A 22,388-nucleotide genomic window follows, 5' to 3' on the forward strand; every position below is an offset into this window, starting at 1 on the left:
CATGTAAATACAAAAATTCATAATCAGGAACTGCATTGTGCCAGGTGTATTGTGCTGCATGAGCCTTGCCTCAGTGGAGTCAATTAGCAGGGCAAGGAGAACATACAGCATGAGAAGGAAGTGGGAAGAGCTCACTGAGGGTTGTGAATTAACTTTTACCACAGCATTATTTTCTAGACACGCCATAATCCAAAACACTGTCCACTTCCTCATACCAGATTGGAGTATCTGAATCTGTATCTGGTAGGTAGTCCCAGGCAAACAGAAGGGCAAGGCAGTGTTGGAGAGGACCGTTCTAGATCATGTAATGTGGCTCTTAGTGTGACCCTTGACAGGATTGTGGAACTATTTCATGAAAAGGAGGGTAAAAACCCATTACATTTTCCTGAATGTGTCAAACTAATTAAAAACCCCCACAAACCCAGACTTGGGCAGATGATGTCAAGAGTGCCTATTACAGCTGACATACAGAAAATTCTTCATAACTAAAGCTTGACTGTAGGGTTAAAAAAAAAAAATCAGTAGACTTGTTTACCAGCAAACAAGTAAGCAAAAGCAGACAGAATATTTACATGTCAACCTGACATAAACTGATCATAACATGACATAATTTGATCATAACCTGTAAGTGCCTGAACTGAGCATTGCCAAAGCTACATCACAAACTATATTTTGGACAAGGGAAAGGCTAGGATAATTCCTTCTGGCAATGGCATATGCTGGCTAGCACTGAGCATTGCAGCCTAGAACGCTGACCTCTAAATGAGTAGCTTTCTTCTTTCAACTCAGTCATTCTTTCAAGAATAATTTAAAAATACTTGGCAAGAGTTAAAGCTTGATCATTTCTCATGCATGCTATCAAATCAAAGCCTTTTCCAGGCTGTTTTAAAAAACATATTAGTATGTTTACTCAATATTTATGATTGTTTTACAAGCTTTGAAGTGGGGAACAGGGGAAATGTTAATAGGTACTGAGGAAGGTTACCAAGTGATTATGTTGTAGAGGATGTCCTCTGCTGTGACTCCTTAAATCAGTCATTCCTAATGTATACATGTACTTCTGAGAGCAGCAGTGCCCCACTGTGAGACTGTGTTTTCCCTCTCTGTGACAGAAGGAAGATGTTAGGCAGGAATTCAAAGTCTCATAGCTCCCATTGGAGCTGTGCTCTATTTTTTAGGCTTATGTTTGAAGGAGCTGCACCTTTTCATCTTGGAACATAAGCTGGTCAGCACTCACAGGAGAGCAAGACCAAAGTTTTTTGCAAATCCAGAGAACTCCTGTGCACATCTCCTTTATTCATATGACAGATCTAGATTCTCTCACAGAATTGCCATTAGGGTTAAGTTCTTCTAGACACTAATGTCCAAAGGGAATAATTTATACCTCCCTCTTCCTTCCTTTGTACATGCCATGTGAGGTAAAGCCACCCTGAGGCTAGATTTCATGGGATTCCTTCTTTCATGACTTGTTCTTCTGAAAAAGATACCTATAGCACAAGATTCCAGAGAGGTCTTTGAACTTACTTTTCATTTCCTTAGTGATCATACTTTAGCTCCTAGGATCTATGGCTGGAGAAGAGATACAGTATGTACTTAATTCTCAGGCTGCACTGAATTGTAGAAAGCAGGTGAGACCTGTGCCAGTGGATGGGATGTGCACTCCTTTGTGTCCAGCAGGTTCATTTTGTGATTTTTTTCTCCCCCATTTTTCCTCTTATTCACAAAATCTGAGCACTTGAAAGACATTTAACACTTGAAAGACACCCATGAGAAACAGTGAGATTCAGCTGGCTAAAATATCTCATTCCTCATCTGTGAAAGAGTGATTAAATACTCTTTCAGGTTTATTATGAGCATAATTGCAGCAAGGACAGTAAGGCACTCTATTTACCCTACAATTGCAGAGAGGATTCCATATTTGTTAGAAGACCAGTATAAGATCAGTAGCATAGACTCTTATACTGATTCAGCCAGCTATTGCCTCAGTTCACAAGGGACTGGAACAAAGGACTGTCACAGGAGAGTTAACGGATCATTGACCTGCTATATGGTGACTTTTTACATTATTAAAAACATTATGTCTCTTGTATTTTGTGGGCTTTGCTGTTTGGATGCAGCATGCAGGTGACCTTTTGGGACTAGAGCTTTTCTGTATGTGTATTAAGGGCATTTTTAGAAACAGCCTAATGTATTCTTATGTTTTCTTCTGCTTCTTCAGACAGCGCCTGTCTACTGTATGTACAGTGTCCATTGTGTTCCTTCTGTTTTCTTTTGTTTTGTTTTTTTCAAATAGCACATTTACCACTGAGTTTTTGTGTACGCGGAAATGTACAGAACTCCCACTTGGAGGTTTTAAAGAGCCCATCAGGTCATTTAATGAAAGAAGATATTTTAGACCCAGTTTTCTGGGCAGAATTCCAGATTGGGAAATCACATTTTTCTCTCTGTCTTAAGCATTTTTGTGCTGTTGCCTCACTTTAGTTAAATGCTATCACATTTCACCATAAAAGATGCTACATTTCAATACTCACCTTTTGAAAAGTGCTTTGGGATTTGCTCAGGTAGTTCTTGTATATGTGTTGTCTCTGTAGTGGTTTGCTTCACCACTTCTCTTTCAAATTAGAAAACTTGTCTTGTTTCCAAGAAGAAGTGCCAGGTATGACTTCAGGCTTACACATCCTACTGGATTTGAGATCTTTGTTCACTGACTAAGAAAATGTTGATGTAGGTTTTAAGTATTGCTGTGGCTGTGCTCTGGGATTATAGATATTTCTGTTGAGGAATAGCAGTGGGCAGCCAGACAGAATCTAATATGAATTTGCTTGTGTTTCCATGTTAAGAATTACTACTTTGTCTGTGGATTGTAAGCAATTTGGTGCAAGTATTCAGTATTCAAAATCTAATCAGGTTGTGAGATTTTACTTTGATTCTTAAATCACCTTATTCATTGTTTTGTTGTGCCTAACTGAACACTTTAGTGGAAGTCTGTTTTAAGCCACTTGTGTGGCTGCTATGAATAAAGAGAAACATGGGAAGAACACATACTACCAGAAGAAGTTATAGAACCCTCTAACAGTGAAGGGAAACTAAAAAAAAAAAAAATTTCTTTCACCCTCACATTTGTCTTGTGTGTTTTGGTTATAGGAGACTGGAGTATTACTTCAAGAAATATGGGTAAGATATTTTTAAACAGCACTGAGATTTTTAATGGGACTATGTTCCTTTAAAAAGATTTATTTCCCTGCACTCGCCTCCTTTAGATTTCTGCAAATAAAATCATTACTATACTCTTTCTAGTGACTGAACACAAAAGGATGAGGAACGTGGAAGGGCAGAAATCAATTTCTTTCATTTGTGTGAGCGTAAAGGCCATAGTTTCATTTAGGTATACAGCTGAAGACGTTTCCTTTGCAAATAAACTGTGCACCTTGATGTCATTTTATTTTCCCACTTTGCCAGTAATTGTTTTGATTAAAGGGTGGATGCAGCCCTGGAGAGCTGGAGAAAGCAACCTCCAGGTAGGGATGTCCAGACAATGGATGTGTGTTGTTTCCCCTACCATAGTGGCTGACCAGAGGATAACATACTGCTGTAGCAGGTCTTGTTTCTGTGTTGCACATCTGCAGATGTCTGAAATGCCTAAATCTTAATAGTTCAAGGCTTTCCTTTCAGCTTCCTGTCTGCCTAATCCATTCTGATCTTTTAGCTGGGGCAGAGACAGCAGCACTCCTGTATTAAACATATTTAGGAAGGAGCATTTAGCTGTTGCTGTCCCCTCTAGACTCATTAATTCAGGTGAATAGCAAGCAGAGGGAGAAGGTGGCTTTGCCTGTGTTGCTATGCTGCAATCTTTCTGTGCCGTGGAGCCTGAATGAGGGAACAAGGGAAAGAGGCAGCTGTGTTAGCCTGTTGTCACTGCCGTCACTAATAGAACACGATGATTTCCATCTTTTCCCATCTGCCCATGGGGGGAGAGACGCCGATAAGGCCTTGGGATTGGTTACAATCTCCTGAAATCGCAAAGCAGATGGATATTGAGCAGATAAGCGTTAATCTGTCCTGGGAGAGGATTAATCGGGTGAAAGATGGCAATCTATGTGTGCGTGCGGGTGTGTGGGGAAGGGGCGGGGGTGAGAGTGGTGGGCAGCTGGTGCTGCTGTCGTCTCTTCTGGCCCTGCTTTTGTCTTGTGCCTGTGCCATGATGGCAAATAAGGTCTGTTTCCTACATAAGCCTTATTACTCTAATTTTCACCGAACTTTGACTTCAAAAGCTGGGGAGAATGTCTTAAGATTTTTAAGCAAGCTAGGTCTTTCTTTGATTGTCCACTTTTCCTCTGTTCTTTTAGCCAACTTAGTGTTTCTTTGTAGCTTGTGAGCATGGTCTTTCCCCAAGACCATTCAATGGTTACGTGACATTTGATTTAAATTATTTTTCTGACGTCTACAGGATTTTATGTGTAGATAAATCCTAAACATTTTACAGGCATTAGTTAATTAATCCCCACAACATCTCATAGAGGTTAGGTAAGAGCTAAAGACTTGCGTTTTCTTAATTTGTTTGTTTTCCCCCAGAGCATTTGAATACCTGTAGCACTGAATTTAGAGTTACAGTGCTAAGCACTTCTGAAATTCAGACCTTATATTCATTATTGGTGAGTATGCTGTGACACAAGGCAGTGGGATCAAAACTGGAGAGAAAAGTATATCAGTGACAAAGATGGGAATAAATGTATGAATCCAGCCTTTTCCTCTTCAATCTCTTTTTCTGACCACAAAATACAGTGCTTTTCTGATGCAGTACATTGATTGGTAGTCTCTGGCATCTCTCTGACTACAGCTGTTTCTTTTTTTGCCCTCCCAGTTGTGGTTCACGTGGTCCCTTTTTCTTTTCTCTGTGTCTCCTAATTTGCTTTTCAGTGTAGAAGAATATGCAGTGATGCCAGTGTCCTCTCATAGCTATCTTCTGACGTGCCTGTTCTTTTCATTGGCTTTATTGCCAGCATCTATGAAAGATCTGGCAGCCTTGTTTAAAGCTGGAAGGTTATAAAACTACCAGGGTTATGTGGAGTACAGAAGGGCAAATTCTATCCTGCTCTTCTGCCCTAGTCTTAGCTCTTAGTGTCTACACTTTACCGATGAGTGGTTGAACAATTACATAGGTTGTGTGTGAGAGGTGTAATTGCCTGCCATGAGCAGATTTTCTGAGGGGCCCTAGCTCAGTGTCTTATTTTTATGTGCTCAGAACACTTATTTCCATGTGTAAATAAGCTTGATCAGAAAGACATATAGAAAGAGCCTTTTGCAGATTTAAAACTCAACCAATCTGTCTATTTCTATAGGAGTAGTATGGCAAATGAGCTTCAGTAAATTGGGTGGGTAATGAGGGGCTTAATCCATCTGTCACACCTGCACAGTGAAGATTCCTGCTGCAACTGGGGATCTCTATAAACAGTGAGACTGGAGCAGACCAAAGACTGGGCAGTGTCTTCAACAGCTGGGTTGGGTCTTGGGTTTCCCTCCCTCCTCCCTTGAAGTTGAACATTCAAAGCAGCTTTTTCAAAGCACAGTACAGAGATTTTACTGTCACAAGTTTGGGAAGAACGGCTGTTGTTTCTGTCTCTGTGGCTAGGTGAGTGCTGTGGTCTCATTTAGAATTAATCACCTATATTTAGAGGCATTTGTGTGAAAGTTTTCATTTTGCCACATTTTTATAATAAACCCGTTGCTGTGGCTAGGACAGGCATGTTTGTTATTTTTGCTCCATCTTACTGGGGAAATTGCCAAAGAAATGAGAACAGAGTCAGTCAGACAATCATGAACTAGGAATAACACACAGTTTTTATTTCTTTTTACAGTTATATTATCAGTGGTACAAATTTATGGGAGTGTCCTTCTTGTAAATGAAAACTGGGTATCTTTTAAATTATGTAACCTGTAGTCTTGACAACAGTTTGCAGGCCTGTTTAGTGGGACAAGAGAGTTAGAATGGTATTTTGTGGCCTTAAATCCCTTACCTGAATAGCAAAAGATCAGGGGTCTACAGGAAATGCTGTTTTGAATCACCTGCTGGTCTTTTTTCCACATATTGGGGCGAGGAATGCATTCTTCTATCCTTATTCTTCCTGTAATTTGTAATCCTTGACTGAGTTTCTAAAAGGTGTTTTCTCTACCTTACGTTGTGCTGTGAACGTCCTGATGTTGTTTTACAAGTTTCCTGTGGTCAAACTGTTTGCCAGAGATTGACACATGGGGCAGAAAAGGAAAACCTTTTCAGACACCAAGTTATTAAAGACAAGGGGACATACTGGGAAAAAAAATTGCCACCATCATGAACTGAAGTAGAAATATTTGTTAACTTGCTGTCAGACACAGATTTTTTTTCTATCCTAAGAAAAATTAAACTCTTTAATTTTTCTTCCCATGCCTGTTTTTTTTCTTTACTTCCCTTACTGTTTTGTTCTGCACCCTTTCAGTCAACTTCAGAAAGAGCTTTCTCCATCTCTTTATTATAATTTCCTTGATTTGGAGTGCTTAAATATTTGGGGACTTTTTTTTGTAAAAGCCTATGTTTCTGATAGGTAAGCAGACAGAACATTATTGGGTTCTAATAACAAATATTTGATATGTAATGCTTGTCAAAGACACGTCATAAAGAGCTGGATCTATGATTTGCACTAGTCAAAGAAGAAAATTCTGTTGATTTCTGTGGCTTAGAATTGAATGTAAAATGGTGTTCTGCTAATATTCCTTTTAAATATTTCTCCACATTTTTTTCAGGCCTAAAGTGAGGGCTCTCTTCTTTCATCAAGGCAAGACTTGGCACAGTCTGTTTCACATACTAGAGGAAAAAAAAAATCAAACTTCAATGTATTTTTGTTTTTTAATTTGTTCAATGAGTTTGACAAACATGAAATTTTTGTTCTAGGTGAGAATGCATGAGTATATTCAGTGGCCTCATATCAAATATAAAACTTCCTTCATATTGTTCTAATGACAATCACAACAAAACCAAAGCAAGAAAAAATAGAATCAAAACAGAAAATATGCATTTGCTTCCCCCTCACTCTTCCTTTTTTCTAGCAAAATTCAACTGTGAATGCTTCAGTTCATCACTTTGTTCCACTGCAGTGCAGCTGACTGGTGGTAATACAGGTGTACCAGCCATATCACCTCTCAAGATGTTTGTAATTCCCTTCCCACAATGGAATTTACTCTTTAATACCAGGCAGGTAAAAATGAAGTAGGTGAAGGGAAGTGTTGTATATTAATGTGTTGTGTAGATTAAATCAGGGCTCTTGGATTTGATAATGTGCAGTGTACCAGACAAGAGGTAGAAGACTTCTTACACAGATGTTTCCATGACTTTATAAAAGCAGACAATGTTATGAAGTTAGTTCTTCCCACTGTATTTTGAGAGGGTATGTGTAGTGTACATGAGTAGTTAGGCACCATGGGTATGGCATAAAAGCTTTCCGTGTACAAATAGATGTTCCAATTAATCTCATTTGAGAAAATTGCAGCCTTTTTGGCTGTGCTGGGATCAGTCAAGAAAGTGAAATATAGATTCTATCCCTACTTGCATGAAATGTTTAAATTACTTAACTTAGAAAGATGATCACACTGGGAAATACTTAATGTGATGTGCCAAATCCTTAGCAAATATAAATTGACATAGCTCCATTGAATTCTCCAGCCAAGAATTAGAGCTGATTGAAAAACAGGAAATGGCAATGAAAAAAATCAATCAGCTGAAAATACCTACTTTGGTTTAATTCCATTCATTCCCAAATTTTTGTATAATTTTGTTTTTGTTTTACTTTTGCTATTTTTTCTTATTCTCTGTGGCAGACCTGTCAGGTTTTTTCTCCTTCTTTAGGTTTGTGTTTATATTTTTGATGATATAAAAGAGAATATGAAGGAACAGAGAATATCTGTGACCAAAAAGATGAGAAGAGCTCAACTTGGAATTTTCCTTTCTGTGAAAGTGTCAATTTCTTTTTGTTCCAGTTTTGGGTTTTTTTTTTTCAGTATGAATTCATTTCTTCTTGCAAACTTGCAAGTAAATCTGTTGACTGAGAATGTTGCTGAAGTATCTTAAACAAGTGCCTTTATCACTTTCACTGCTTTGTGCTCATTTTTCTGGCCCTTCAGGTAGTGAGGCACAGGTTGGTTCACTCTTCAGTCCTCTTCTGTGTTTTCAGGATGGTCTCATTAAGAGTGCAACAGGAAACTGCTGTTGAGGAGTACACTGAGAGCAGGTAGCTGTGTGTGCAGCTGCAGGGAGAGCTGCAGGTTGTGCCCTGGCTGGGGGACGTGGTGGGAGCCCCAGGAAAGGGACCATGACCTGGTGCACAGGGCCCTGTGGCACGGGCCAAGGGACTGGACGCTGGCACACAGCAGGAGCTGGTGAGTCTGCAGGAAGACCCCAGACTGTCTGGGTGCACAGACTGTGAGGGTGTAAAACCCAGGGATTCCTTTGTGGGGGGTCCCTCCCTGGAGGCACCAGCTGGAGCTGGAGCTGTTTCTGTGTTTCTGCACCATGATTAAATTATTTTAAGGATCCAGATGTCTGAGACACTGTGGTGGGAAAGCCAGGGCTGAGCTGGTAAGGAAACCCTGTCTGACTGTGAGTGTGGGGTGTGCAGGGAGCCAAGAGGGGCACCCATGGGGTCACTGGAGCCACCCACTGCAAAGGGGCCTTGGTCCCAGCAGTGAAAGTCTGGAGTGGTGGGAGTGTGACTGCCAGAGTGGATGGACAGATAGGAAAGTTTCCATAACCTTTGAAACACGGCCACTCTTAGACCCAGGAGACCTCTTTTTCCCTAAGAAGGGTGCAAAACTCTAACTTAATGAGATTTTACTTGCAGCAAGATACTTCCAGCCTGCTTTTCTTCTTCCCCCTTAATTTCTTAATGTAATTGTTTCTGATTTTCTGCCTTCTTGCTGTTAGAAATGTCATGTTGTTCAGTTATCAGCATGCTCATTTGGAGAAGTTTATTAAAGGTGACATAGACTTTCTGACATCCCAGTGGCAGAAAAGTAAAACGAATTTCATGGCTCGTTTGGTAAAATGCTCCTTTTTGAATTGCTAGATTTAATGTGACTATTTTCTGTTTAAGAAATTTTTTTTATCCAAGAAACAGTGTTTTCTGTGGAAGTAGTAATTAATGACGGAGTGGGAAAGATGATTCAACTGAATAATGTTGCGTGAAGTGATTTAAAGCAAATGAAACGTTGAGTGTGTTACTGGAACCACATTGCACTTTGATTTGTATTTTGCATTGTTGAACAGCATTCAGGTGTGTGGTACATACAGCTCTTTCTTTCCTCAAGTTACACAACTTTTTCCGCAACTGTTCACTGGTTTTTTAAGAGACAGGGCCACCAAAACTGATTTTCTTGGAAGTGAAGTAAGCTCGAGTGGAACCAAGCTGAAGGGGAGCGCTCATCTGTGTCACAGTCACCTTGTATTATAGATGTAGAAAAAGCTGAATATCAGGGTTTATTGTGTGGTTCAAATAGTTGTGCTTTGTTTATTCCTGTCTGTGAGACAAGGTACTTTAAATATTTTTTGCTTTTGGGTGGTAAAGTTGGGAGATGATCTGAGGAAAGTACAAGTGCAAAAGATTAGTGTCTTCCTGAAGTCACCTAGAAACGTACTGGCAGAATCACGAGAGGATTACAGATCCCTTGAGACCCAGTCTGTAGTTAATAGAAATTATTTTCTTTGCTCAGAGTACACTCAAAGAGTAGCTAGAGGAGGAAATTCACTCTCTCATTTAGTCTTAGTTTGTAGTCTGACACATAGCATGCCACATATAGTAGTGGCTGCCAGTATTTAATGTTTCATCTGTTTTTCATATATATATGTGACCTTTCAAATATTTCAGGATGGAAATAGATTTGGACTTGATCTGCATTTCATCTTCACCAAAACATGTCTGAAGAATTTCAGCCTGCATCTTGCCTTTCCCACAAGACTCTGGGATTTGGAGAGATGTTTGCAGAAGAAACTGTGAGAAATGAAAAGTATGTTGGTGGAAGTTGTGACAGACATTGCATACCCAGGGCAGTGTTTCTGGAAAAGTCATTCAGCAATTTCTGTGCTCTTAAACATAACAACAATGACAATAGTTGGTGGTGTTGATGGCATCTGATTGAGTCTGAATCACTTGATCATACCCTGGCCACCATATGAGATGGGAAGCAGTTACCTGCATTACACAAAGAAGAAGCTCAAAGGTGTAATAAATTAAGCAGGTTGTTCAAAGTCACACAGTGAATTATTAACTGAAGAGGGCTTGAACTCAGTTGTCCTGAATCCTAAACCCCATGTCTCATTTACTAAGCCATCCTTCATAGCAGTTCATTGGCTCCTGTCATAGAGGGGTTTGCCCTGAGGGCTTATAAGCACCAGTCTTTTGTAACAAAGCTATTCAAGTAAAAAGATTTTTTTTTTCTTGGGTGAATCTGCTCTTTCTGTAATTAACTTCTCCTTTTGGACATATGAAAGATTTTTGACTTAGATTGATGCCTGTATGTAGGAGGAGTATGAGGGGAATGCATGAACACACAGAAACATCAGCCCGTAGGAAATGCATAAGTGCTCCATACCTTGCTGAGTGTAATTTAAAATAACATTGACCTTACTGTAATTCATCTCATTTTTCCAGTGAAGCAGACTAGCAAGGGGTCAGATTAATAATTTAGACAATCCTACCCCTCAGCTTTCTTCCTCTTTAACAGGAGGGTTAGGATTTAGCAGAACACCATTGCTGTAGCTTTTGAAGACTTTAATTGGTGTTTCAAGGGGTGTAACTGCAGGCACAGAGTTTGTGGTAATTGGGAGTGGGGCTGCAGCAGAGCCTCATCCCCAGTGGGTACAGCTGTGAGAAGCAGGTGAGCAGCATTGACAGCAATGGGCCATGGAGTGCCCAGGTGCACTGAGCAACCACCAAAGGGAACAGAGGGCACACGGGTGCAATGCATGAACACGAGGGGTAGGAAAGGCTGGGCTAAAGAACAAAGAGGAGCAGATGCTTGCAGCCTTCTGAAGTGCCATGGTGTTACTCTGTATGGGCAGATACCTGAAGCCTTCTGACGTGGTAAGGTATTACTCTGGGCAAATGCTTAAAGCTTTCTGATATTGTATGGTGTACACTTTGTGATTTGTGGCTGTCTTGACTGTGATGTATAACCTCGTTTGCTCACAGAGCATTTTTCATTCTTTTTTTCTTCTCTTCATCAGTTAATACAGTTCAGCTTTGCTTGTTTTTCAGGATTCCCCCCCCCCCAAAAAAAAAACTTTTGTAAGAAGTTTGGTGTACAAAGGAATAAGATGAAATCTGTGCTGTTACCTCCTCTATCATTCATTCAGGTCCAAAGCCAGCTGAAGTAGCTTAGAGCACTCCATTAGTTTTATGTAGAACTGAATTTCTCAACACTTGAAGATGCAGTGGTTGAAGACACATAATCTAGTCTTTGAATAGGTCTTTTCTGGCACCTGTTTCACTCTTGCTTGTCACCTTTCTATGGTTTTATTGCAATATCTGAATGGAATATTGTTTATTTGCTCTTGCCCTATTCTAAGCATCTCTTGAGCAGAGAAAAAGTAAAGAACACTTTGTGCAATATTGTGATAAAAATATTTTGAAATCACTTCATGGACAAAATATAGGTGAACAAAGATCTACTGACTTGAAAACAGACAACCAAATTCAGTTATGTGAGTTAATATCTTTTCATTGATTTCAGGTATGTAATCAGTGGTCTTACATCATTAACAGTCTTTCACTTTGATGCAGAATTACTTTTGTAAGGTAGACCATCCTTACAGCAGCCAGGAATTTATTATCCTATTAAAAATCAGTGTGCTACTAGATGTCTGTTTTCTGATATTTGCAATGTAATGCAAGTTTACATACTCTGACCACTATGGTCTTGCTCCACAATTCTAACCCTAGTCTTGAGTTTATTGAAAAAACTTTTGATGTCTAAAAACTGGGATTTAAAAGTGTAAGCTAATTTACACTAGTTCTCACCTTACTGGGGAAACTTAACAACCATATATATGGGTTTTGGGGAATTTTCATCCCTTTCCATCTTGGTATCATAACCTATTCCTAGTTTTAACAATCAGTATAATCTAGGTACTAAGTAGTGCTCCAATATTCAAAATGTGATGTACCTTCGAAATTGAAAGAACAGTTCCAGTTGCTGTACCCTGTTGTACTGAACTGTAATAGCAGGTGTATCAGCTAGATAACAGCTGATTATCCAAAATTAATGATCAAATGTAAAAAATACCTTTTGACTCCTCTGCTCATCTTTCTTCTGAGAATCTGAGTTCAGTAACAATTTGCACTTTCCAGTACTCAGTTTCAAATAGTAATTGTAAATTTTTGAGCATAAATCCAAATTGCTATAGCTGACCTGAATTTGTTATTAAAATCTGCTGATAACAGCTCTCCATGTATGATTTTACACCATGTAAAGGGAAAGAGTCACTTCAGTTTTGTGGTTCTTACTTTCCAAAATCCCAGTGCTAACCCTAGGATTTAGTATAACATCAGTAGTTGTTGCTACTTGAAAATCAGTAACAAAGCATTCAGAGTCAAAACACCCACTTCTGTTTTCTCTCTGCTGTCTCTTGGGCAGCTGAGTAATAATGCCATGTGAGCATCCCCTGTGACCTGGAATCCCAACCCAGAGCAGCTACTGCCATCTCCCTATGCTGGTATTTGGTTTTCTGTCACAACCCTGGAACAATGTGTCAGTTTTTTCTACCATCCTAAGTACTAAGAGTTTGCAGTTCTGCCAGTTTTCAGCTGACAAAACTGATGGATTTCTACCATACCTTTCTGAATTAGGAAACAGTTTGCTGTGGTGTATGTGAAAGGAATTTTTTTATATTCTTTTTACAGACTATTTCTGCATATTACTGGATCAAGAAGCAGTGGTCAGTATAACCTTATAAGTACTATTCTTGGGTTTGTTCTAAAAGAAATAATTTAAATTATAGAAATGTGATTAGTGCACGTAGATTGCTTACACAGGTAGGATTAATAATGAACCCCTGGGAAGCAGCCTTGGATTCATTTTCAGTAGTTGGATGTGAAAGGTGAGGAAATCTGGAATAGTAATGTTTGCTCTGTTCTTCCTTTGCTTACCAGCTCAGTTCTTGCCATGCTCTTGCTGCCTTATTCATTGATGTCTCATTGTCTCATGATTTCTCTCTCCCTCACACATCAATTTAGCATTTTTCTCCTTGGCTTTCACCAGATACCAGTGTTCCCTCTATTTCATTTACTTCTTTCTGTCCTTACTTTTAACCTTTTTCTCTGCTTAACCACCCCACCAGCTCCGTCCCTGTCATTCCAAAGAGCTGGACAGGAGGGTAGTGAATTCTTCCAATAGCTGCTGCTGCCAGAGATTTGAACTTGTGAAGAAGTGAATGCCTTCTGATAGGGCTTAGGCAGCAAGGGTGCAAGGACACAGGAATGCATGCAAGAGAGCTCTCTGCCTAGTGTGGAAAGGCAGGAAAGGTCAAAGTTTATGATAGAGGTGAAACTAAGCTTGCAATCTGTCCTGTGCACCATGATAGTGTTGGTTATGTATAAGAAAAGGGACCCTCTTTTCACTCTTAGCTGTAGTTCACTTGTATGAAGCTTTTTGAACAGTATAGGAGTCCTCCCTTTGTTGGCAGTGATCCTTGAATGACATCTGTGGCAGGATGGCTTTGGACTCTGGTGGTGTCATAATGTTTAAAATTTTGTGGTCGTTTTTAAGAGAGTAGACAGCCTCAGATTTTTCAATTTGTATATTTAGTGAGGTTGGTTGAGGGCAGCCATGGCTTAGAATACCCATCGTCGAAGAAAACTGCTTTGTGAGTGAGGCCACTGATTCAGAAGGCAGGACTTCACACAGATTCAGTGTGACAATCCAATTCAGGAGGCACAGAACTTTAAATGACAGGTTGAGCTGAGGCTCTGTCTGTTCATGGGTATCAAAAGGTAGTGTGACTTTACTGTTGAGTCACTAACTTCAGTGTCCAAAGAGAGCCTGTTATGCCCTGTCAGACTCTCTCTCAAAGTGTCCTGCATGTAGGAGCCTTTGTTGCCAGTTTTTAAATGTCTGTGTTGTGGCACAGTAAAAGAGCTGCCATGCTTCATCCCAGTGATGGGAATGCATTGTTGTCTGGGGAATTGTATGTGTAGTGGTTGATAAACTAGTATGTTAATCCTATTAATGCTTGTGTGAATCCACTAATTCTGACAGTGTTGCACTGTGACACAGTAACAGGATTCTGTGGGTGATGCAGGTCCATAGCTTGGAGTGAACTCTGTCATATCTTCAAAAGGTTGTTGCTATGATTAACAGTTCCCTAGAAATTGTAGAATAATTGTGATTCTCCTTAGGTTGCAGATACTGTGTCACAAGTTTTCTGCAAAAATAGCTAGAGTTGACAGCCCAAGGAAAGAGTCTTAAATGGCGTCAAGAACAGGATCAGTTTTTGTAGCAGCTCAACAGGGGAGCTTAGAGCATTCTCAATAATAGCAACAATAATAATTCTTGACACTTATATTAACGCTTTTATCTGTAGTTTTTGAAGAGTTTTATAAAGATAATACATTCTCCATTTTACAGATGCAAGACTAGAAAGCTTAATTCCTGAAGGTAAGAGTGACTCAACTAGAGAGATCTTAGTGAAAAAAAACTATTATTCAAAAAATTGCCTTCTGTCACTTTGTTTTCCCTCACTCTAGAAAATATGCTTTTAGTCTTTTCCACTCTAATTATGTAGTCTCTCCACACCCAGGTGTGTGTCACAAGTGGTCTAAACTGGTGTAATTTTTCTGAAGTTGGTGGTTTTGCCTCTACCACTGATCTCTGGTCTGTGTTTTTCAGTAAACTTTCCTCAAGGTAATTTCCATTTCATTTTTGTGTTTATTTTGGCACCATTTCTGTGCTTCCTCTCTGCTAGTGCTGTTTGAACAGCTTGGAAGGATGGATTTTGTTTAGGTTCAAGAATCCCCTCAATATCTGTTTTAGAGGAAGGAAACCTGTGGACATGCTGCCTTTGAATTGGTCTTGCAACCATCTCACCAGGAGCATGTGCCCTGTATTCCTTTTCTTCCCTCTGCAAGCTCCTACAGAAAGGATCCCATTTGTTTCCCCCTCTCACGTCAGCGGGCCGTGTTCCTGGTGCAAATGCAGATGGCTGATTAGTTATTACTGCCAGGCTTTGCGAAGACTTCTTGGGATTTCACATGGCTTTGAATGCTAATAAAAGGTTTGTTGTTTCATTTCTGAGTCTTGTAAGTAAACATTTCCACTGTGGATGCACTCAGAGGAGGAAGCTGCTAATTGTGTCTTGTGCCCCTCTCTCCCTGCTGGTACCTGTTTCTCCCTCGTGGTTAGAGGCTGTTGACACAGCACCAGTCATTTATCCTGCTTGGGGATGGATTCATACATCTCTGGTTAGGTGGTAGAGAGGAGCACAGAAACAGGAAAGAATATTTTCTCTCAGTAATGGAAATAGAATATTGTCACAGAAGTGTTCTCTTTTTATACCAAGCCCTGCTAGTTATTGCCACTTTAAACAATTGCTTTAGCATAGTCCAAAATTCAGAATATTACAGCAGCATTCTTAGCTATTCTTACTGCTTAATCTTTTCATCAAGCTATGACAACCAGTAGTGAAGAATGCAATAGGAACCTATGCCTTCAGTGTCTCCCTGTAATCTTTGATCTGGAAAGAGATTACACAACAAAACCTTAATTCTTTAATTTCCAGTTCTCAGATAGATGGAATTTAATTTGCCTCCTGTTGTCTCTTTGCTACCTTATCTTCACATGTCTTGTAGTAATTTGTTAGGCTGGCCACATTTTCATGCTGGCATGTTGCCAATCACATGAATAGCCTTTGTATCTTTAAAACCAAGAGGATTCAGAGGAAGAAAGGTAAATATTCCAAGACTGTTTGATATATGGACAAGCTATGAAGCACTGTGGCAGCAGAAACATGTACTGAGCTCATTAAACTGTTCCAGTGAGACAAGGGGTCTTCTAATATCCTGCTGACATTAGAAATGTGCTTCAGCACTTCACACCGAGAGTTCCTAAATATAGTCAGAACAAGGACTTTAATAGTAGCGCTTTTATGTAGCAGCTGTAAGAGGTAGGTCTCAAAGCATTCAATATGTAAAGTAAACAGTGTTAATTCTGTTCTACAGACAGGAGAACTGATTTAGGCTGGGGAGGTGAAGTGAATTGCAAACATGATGCAGCAGGCCATGGACACAAGCATGGAAGAAGCTTAGGTCTCTAGTGTCCTGTGCCTAGTCACATTACCACATTGCTGTTATAAAGTACCTTTTACTGTAGCTTAGATATTTATGTTCTTGACCCTGATCACAGCCAGCCAGGTCAATTGTCCAGCCCCTTCTGCTAGTTTCAGTCTGGAATTGGGCTAGATAAGTATCTCTCAGCATTGCTCATGAAGCTCTTGTGTACCAAGGCTCTGTCCCAGCTTTCAGGATACAGGGACATGACTCCACAGAACTCAACAACCGCTGTACCTCAGCCTAAAAATTCTCTGCATTTGGCCCATCCTCTTTAGTACGGGAGCAGTGGTGCTGCTTGCTATGTCAGCCAAAAGTATCTGTGCAGCGTGTGAGGAATGGCAGTCTTCCAGTGCTTCAGCAAGGCTGGACAATGTGCTGTTAAACTGAGTGTATAAAACAGTAGGAGGAACACAGTCCTTAAAGGGTGGAGTGCAGACACATTATAAAGTGATCTATTTATATCAGAGAGCTACATCTGGGACAATACAGTGATTCTACAGGCTACCAGTCACGGCTGCTCTGCTATTAAAGATGTGTGACAGAGGTGGTTTCTGCTGTAGTAATTTCCTCTAATCACTTAATAAAAATTCTGTCCCACACATCTTTCTTTTGGTATGTTTTAGAGGATCATGGTTGAATTTTGCTGTCTGAGGGTTAATTCCAAATTAAAAATATTTACTGTAGGTCCTTGCAAGGTAAGGCATATAGATCTACAGGTAAATACTGTACAAGTTCCTCAGTTTGCTCCTCTTTCAAATGAGTACTGCCTCCTGGACCTGCAGAATACCTCCTGGTTATCCCATCTGCTACAGAGCAATAACTGCTCTGTAGCAATAACGAGTACTCACACTGAGGTATAGAGTGCTTCTATGGGAAAGAAATACCTATATTTCTATAATACCTATATCTGTATTTACATCTGTATCGCCAAGGGGGAATTGGAGTAGATGACCTTTAAAAGTCTCTTCCAAGCTAAATCATCTATGATTTGACCACACCTTCCAGTCTGTAAGGCCAGATGAAACTGAATTGCTTTCCATGGCAAATTTGAAATCGAGGTTTCTATTACAAAAGATGGAAAACATTTAGTTTTCAGATATTTCAGGGGTTCTGCTTTTGTTATCACCAAGTTGTATTGATATAGGCAACGCATGGTGTGTTTGCAGTGCTGGTACACTCAGCACACCTGCTGGGGTTTGTGGGATAACTTGGTGTGTGATGACCTGTTCCGTTTTCTCCTCTAAGCAGTTATAGCCTTATACAAACGTGCCTGTTGTAGCCAAATAGATCTTGTTGGCCCTACCGAAGAGAATCATATTAAACAGGTTGCTTGTGGTAAAGGAGTCCAGAAGGTTTCAATTCTTTCAGAAGTTTGTGAGGCTGTCTAATCAAGGACAGCAGAGCAGAGTTAGCATTACTGGGTCCTTTCATGCAGTAATATTTGTATAATGATGTTGTTTGCAATGAAAGAAGTCTGATAGTGTTGGAATAAATCTCTCTGCTTGACTAGTCCTCAAAGATTGCTTGTTTCTTATAATTAATAGGGTGGACTAAAGTAACAAATCATCAAACTCCAAGCTCAGTCTGATGCCAGTGCTTTCAATTAATTTACGTGCAGTTTTGGTGGCATCATTGGACCTCTCTCCAAGCTTTTGTGCATAAGATGCTGCCTGCTCAAATAAAGTGGCAACTTCAGAAAAAGAAACCAGTACTCAGGTGCTTACACAGGGAGAAATACGAAGCCCTGAAAGAGCCAAAGCAAGAGGCTTCACTGTGAAAGAACATTTCAGACTCTGTCATAATGTGTGTAGTGGCTGCAGAGATACCTGGTGGGAGAATCTGGTCTAGTGAAAGGCAGGGGTAGTTGGAACTAAATTGTCTTTGAGTTCCCTTCCAAGCCAAACCATTCTATGATTCCATGAATCTATTCTATGCTGTGTGTTATGGTGGGGTATAAAGGAGCTTGTACAATTCCCTTCAGGAAGGGGGAATAGGTCAGCACTAGAAAGCTCTTCTGGTGAATTTAATGAGAGGATGGGGCAGGGTGGGAGAGAGGCAAATGGCTTGGAATGAGAAATGCAAATCAGATTTGAAAACAAAATTTAAAAAGAAGGAATAAAAACAAGGCAAAGGCCACTGGGGGATTGTGTGCTGCATTTTCTGTATGTGTTGGAGTATTAAACATCTTCAGGCCGCACTAATGATGTTGATAACAAGCCCGATCTTTTGATGTTTCTGAAAACATCAAAGTGAAGGTCCTAGAAGGCTTCAGTTCATCAAAATCCCAGACAAAAAGAACTTTTTTTTTTCTTTTTTGCTTTGGTTTAATAGGTATTGATATTTTATTACTCATAATTTTATGTTTCCAGGGGCTTTGGGAAAAGAAAGGAGGAGATAGAAGAAAAATAAGCAGGAGTTTTGAAGTAGACGTGAATGGAGCTGAAATGCAATTCAGAATAAGAATTCAGAGGGCAGTTAAAATCCTTCAAACTACTTTTTGTCTGTTCTGATTTGTGTAGAGAAGGAAGAAACCATCTTCCATGGCTCTATGTTTTAGTGAGGAGAGCTTTATCAATTAGGAACATCAGTAGATCCCTGCAGCCTCTAAAAAAGGAATTATTTTTGCAGTTACTTTATGACATCTGCTACCCTTTTCCATTACTAAGAACTAGGAAGACCCTCAAGCAGTTTTAAGCTCTGGCTCCTATAGTCCTGGAAGGACTACTTCCAAAGTAAATTCAGGTGTCCAGCACTGACACTGTAACCTGCTCCTGTGTCAGGGCTGTAAAGAAGTTATATAGATTACCAAAAACATATAAAGGTTTTGGAATCAGGTAGTTGGGATATTTCGTAAGATTTCACCTAATTTTGGAAGCCATTGCTTCTAATGATGTGAAACACAGGCAAGACATTCCCAATACTTGTATTTCAAATACTTTTAGAACACTGGGAAATTATATTAAACTCAGATTTAAAAGGCCTCTGCTGTAAGTGAAATTGCTGACATGTATAAAAAGGAAGAGCTTTTCAGAGAACTTCAAGTAGAATAGATTCACTCTTGAGTGCATGAGGGACAGTAATAGGTAAGTATTTTTAACTGCTCTGTCAGAACGTTAAGCCCAAGTTTTGTACCTTTTGACATTGATGGTTCTTGTGTGACATCTCTCAGTTTTGACTCAGGTATACATCTCTTTGATCACAAGCACTCACTTGGGCTGTAGTTTTATGGCAAAGGCATGAGAAAAGAATTAAAATCTTCGTGTGACTAGCGTTTGCTGCGTAGCAAAGTGGTACTGAAAAACCTCTGAAAATGGCTTTTGGTATTTTGAATTTGGGAATTGTAATGCAAATCAGGCATTGTTTCAGGGAAACTAAAGTTGAAATACGTTGTTTTATCTAGGCAAAGTCCTGCTTATGAAAGTCTATGTCCTGCAGTACATTTTTGGGGCTGCTGTAGCAGGGGTGAAATGCCAACAGTCTGTTGCTGGTTTAGAGGACTTCCTGTCAGGTTCAGTCTTTTCATGATTGCCTGCATTGCCATGAGAATCCACAAGTTCTGATAAGGATAATATGGTGGAGGAAAAAAATGGTAATCACTGCTGGTACTACAAGGGGGACTGACAGTTCTGCAAAATGCTCATTTCTTTCTATTTGGAAGCTGAGGGACACTTTTTACAATAACGTATGGTATTTTCTTTTACTGTTTAATTTCACAGATTTAGATGGACATGTGATGGACTGCCCTGCTCCAACAGCCCTTTCTGAAAAGGGATTTCTTCTGATGCTTTTGAGTCCTTACATTGTAGTCTGTAGACACAGGGTGCAAGTCACCAAAAGGAGATCAAGAACAATGTCTGTGGCCCTTTCAAGAACCCTGAGGGCAGTGGATTTAGGGCCACATTTTTGAACAGTGCAATGTACATCGATATAACCCTGTGTGCAGAGGATGAGACCCAGCTCATGTCACTCTTTGACCAGAGGAGGAGGGAATTGTGTTCCTCATCCATATTCTGACAGTCTGTGTCTGTGAAGGTTACAGCAGTACAAGCAGTACAATGTTTAGCCAAGTTAACAGAATTTAGTTGTTAATCTTTAGAGTAGGAACTAGCACCAGATGGAAGTCTAGGATTGCTGTACAGGATAGGAAGATACAAAGCAGACATTTTACCATTGACTCTCCTTTCTGCCCTTCTTACTGCAAACTGTCTACCCCTTTATATGTGTGGTTGGTGGCAGTATGCTCTCCTGTGTGGAGATGTAAGTAATCACATTGCAAAGTTCTGTTTTTGTCTCTCTTTTTTAAGTATGAAAATCAAAGACTAGTCTCCTCTAACAAAATGAGTAACTTTTTTTTTCTTCACGTTAAGAGCTGGTGCATTTTTCCAGGTTTATTGACTTTGCTGTGTTGCCACATCTATTCTGATGCTGTTAAACAGTAATGTGTATTAAATCAGATTTATTCGATCCTGTCCTCTAGCCTCTTTTCTTCTGCTGCTGCCATCTTTTCAAAATGCAGGCAGGCTTAACCAAGCTCACTTTAATCCATGCAGTTTGACTGCTGGGAGCAGTGAAGTCACACTGACCACACTCCTGTGCTGTAGCTGTGTTCTCCTATCTGATAGCAATGTGGACTGGGCTGAGTCTGGTCATCATCCCCCAGTTTCTTTGAGCAGGCTGCAGCTTCACACAGCATGAGGAACTAACTTCTTTTCTCCATCAGATACTGCTTAAGCCTCAGGACTGTGAAAAACGTCCTGTTGCGGCTCTGCAGCCTGAAGGTGATAATTTCATGCTGAGTCTCTAATTTTCTTTACTGTAAAAGAGGGTGTGGACTTTGTCTTCCTGTGAAAGTGTCCGTACATAGCTAGGTGAGAACAGTGATAATGAAAAGTTCTCATGATGGGAAGGGAAGCATTGTTGGCTGATCACTGTCCAGTAATTTACATTTGCTTTTCTTCTTGAGAAGTGCAAGAATATGTTCACAGGCTCTAAATCCCTGTGGTTGTACAGGTGAGCTGGCTGCTTCATTTCTGGAATCCCTCTCCATATGTGTTGGTGTTTTGTTTGGTTTTTGGTTTTTTTTTTGTTTTTTTGGTTTTTTTTTGCTATTTTGTTTAAATGGCATCCCATCAGCAATGTTAAAGGAGACTGAACAAGCACTCAGCACTGAAGATCCATGGTCATGGTTGGATACATAGATGATTGTGAGCATGACATTCAGAGATGAGTTTCAGAAAGAAGAAAAAGAGGGTTTTAAAAACAAATAAGAGATGCTATCCAGCAGTTCCAGGCACATACCAGACAAGACACTCAAAATCACTGAGCTGTTAACAGCAGGTTTGCCTCACTTCATCAAATGCATCATGCACAGTGCTTCTGAGAGAGAAAATATCAAAATTCACACTGATCACCTTCTTGGAGTTTCCTTCTTTTTCTGAGTGTTTCGCTGCTTTGCTTTCAGGGGTTGGAGAGGGAGAAGGAGTGGTGTCTCTGTTGAAGGAGATTTTAATTTAGTGATTCACAAACTCTCCCAAGTGAGAATCATTTAGCCAAGTTAACAGATTAAGGAGTTACAAAGTCAGGAGGCAGTGGTTTGCATTCCAGAAATCTTAGCATAAGGGATGTTCTTCCAGTGGCTATAACCAAATTACTCAAAAGCTGTTCCATGCCTTTAGAAATACTGGGTTTTTTTTTTTTCCTGCAGAAATTTTACAACATCTGATAAGGTAGATGTAGTGTGTTTTAAAATAAAGGAGCAATAAAGGTGCCATCAGAACAGGAGAGGCAATCAGAAATGGACAGACCACTCTGGATATTCTCTTGTAATAATCTCTCTTGAGAGATTATCCCTCTTAGGTCTGTCTGAGGTGTCCATGGCACCTGCCTATTCTTGCAAAATTCAGCATTACAGTTCTTGTGATTTTTTGCACACTTACTGGGTCAGGTACTAATAGAACTGTTTTCTTGGTAAATTCATATATCAGGAGAGGAACCAATGTTTGTCTGCTGGTTCTAGCTGTTGTTTGTGTTCTGTCAGATAAA

At 39.9% G+C, this 22,388-nt stretch overlaps 1 protein-coding gene across 15 annotated transcripts in view; it reads left to right on the forward strand.

The window, feature by feature from the left end:
* Window positions 1-22,388, forward strand: part of BRSK2 (BR serine/threonine kinase 2) — a 304,017-nt gene that overhangs the window by 78,310 nt on the left and 203,319 nt on the right. Inside the window, exon 1 of one of the 15 annotated variants that reach the window (XM_068193909.1) lies at window positions 11,026-11,105. The exons of the other annotated variants lie outside the window; for them this stretch is intronic. The gene's annotated coding sequence lies outside the window, so the exon portion shown is untranslated. Of the gene's footprint in view, window positions 1-11,025; window positions 11,106-22,388 lie in introns of those variants that run through there. 15 annotated transcript variants of the gene reach the window in all.

This window comes from Anomalospiza imberbis, chromosome 6 (genome assembly GCF_031753505.1).
Source record: "Anomalospiza imberbis isolate Cuckoo-Finch-1a 21T00152 chromosome 6, ASM3175350v1, whole genome shotgun sequence".
NCBI lineage: Eukaryota > Metazoa > Chordata > Aves > Passeriformes > Viduidae > Anomalospiza > Anomalospiza imberbis.